This window comes from Apium graveolens, chromosome 2 (genome assembly GCF_009905375.1).
Source record: "Apium graveolens cultivar Ventura chromosome 2, ASM990537v1, whole genome shotgun sequence".
NCBI lineage: Eukaryota > Viridiplantae > Streptophyta > Magnoliopsida > Apiales > Apiaceae > Apium > Apium graveolens.
Genome location: NC_133648.1, coordinates 16,230,443 through 16,232,256, shown reverse-complemented (window position 1 = coordinate 16,232,256; position 1,814 = coordinate 16,230,443).

Below are 1,814 nucleotides of genomic sequence, written 5' to 3'. Positions count from 1 at the left end.
CTGCCCGGGGTCGGTTGAGGGGTGTCCATTCGGGTTCCGGCTTGGGCTCCCTTTTGGCCTTAGGTTTTCTTTCATTTTTTCTTGGTTCTGCGTAACTTTCCCGGGGTGGGGTTCCCCGAGATTGTTGAATGTAGTTGGCATGTCTGTCCAGTTTGTATCTTTTATCTTTTGGGACGACGAGCGACGCTCTGGGGACTCGTCGTCATCATGAATTCTCCGATTCATTTTCATTACTTGAGAAAATCATTTTCCTTTATGAATTTTGATGTCAAGGCATAAGCAGACGCTAGGCTCTGGGGTTCCCTGTGGATCAAATCTTTTACGTATCCTTCGCAGGATATTGGATGCAAGTTTCTCCGAAAGATGTTTACTGCTTCCTTTTCTTCTAAGTTAGAGAGTTGATTGACTGCTTCCTGGAATCTCTTGATAAATTCGGGGAGGGATTCCTCGCTTCTCTGCTGGATTGTCTCCAAATGACACATTTGCAGCTCGTTCATCCGGTTTGCTCTGAACCTTTTCAAAAATATCTCGCGGAAGTCTTTCCAGGAGTCCACACTCCGGGATAGAATGCGGCTGAACCATTTCTGGGCTCCCCCCTTTAGTGTTGATGCGAAGAAGCGGCACCTGGTTAGGTCACTATAATCATAAATATTGGAGATTTGCTCGAAATAGTTCAGATGTTCCTCGGGGTGGGCTAATCCATCGAAAGAGTCATAATTGAAGTGTTTGAGCCCTGATTCTCTGGGGGTAGATTCCAACTTTTTAGTGAACGGGGTGGCTGCCGTACCCACTTCCATATCGCCCTCTACTTTTCTTTTGAGATCCCGAAGGGCCCGGGCCATTTGTTCTTGCTTAGACTCCTTTTCAGGCTCCGAATCGGAAGAAACATGAATTCGGTGTGCCTTTCTTTTTAGCTTTGCCTCTTCCTCCCGGATTCACTTTTCGATAGCTTCTTGGGCTTTGGCTTCTTCTTCTTTCCGGATTCTCTCTCGGAGGGTAGTTCTATTTATTTCATCATTGGCATCCTCTGATGGTTTCTTTAAATTCTTTGCAATCCGGTCAAAGACGGATCCCCGGGATTCTCCGGACCGTTCTCGCTGATCCCCTGGGCGGGTCTCAGGTTCGGCATTATGTTTTTCCTTCCACAGGTTCATCACAGCCTGTATCTGATCCGGGGTCATGTTTCCCCAGGGGTTGGCGGAAGTTCCAGTATGCTTATGGGCAGCTTTCTCAATGACTATTCTCTGGTCTCCTGGTTGGAGATTTTGAGAGGGAGTCTGGGTTATGGGGGGCCCTTCATCCAGATCTTCCATATCCTTGTCCCTGGGTTGGGGTGGAGGTGGAAGGAAAGAAGTAGAAACGGCCGCTTTGCTCTTTCTTGTAGTCATGGTTATTCAACAGTACCACAAATTTACAGTAATATAATTCGTAAAAAACAGATCTAAGAGATTGGGAGTGGCGTTATTACTGAGGGGTGGTATTCTGAGTTGCTGGGTAGGGTAGAAGTTGCGAATATGAACAACACTGGTCGGAGGTTCGCCCCCTCCTTCTAGCGCCAATGATAATCCCAATTCACCCCGGGGTACTCTCCTTGCTGGGCCCGGACTCAAGCTCCGTTTAGACAGAAATGACGGCGGCGTGCGGTGTAGCTGTAGGGTGGGAACCTACAAAACAGAACCGGAGTGGGGTGGCGTCCCGCGGCACCTCCGGCGTGAGAATGAGAAAGGGTTTTAAGGAGAAAAGGGGCAAAACGGGAATTATGCAAGTATTTTATGGTGTGTATGCGTGTGTGTCTATGTAAGTATACGTGAGAG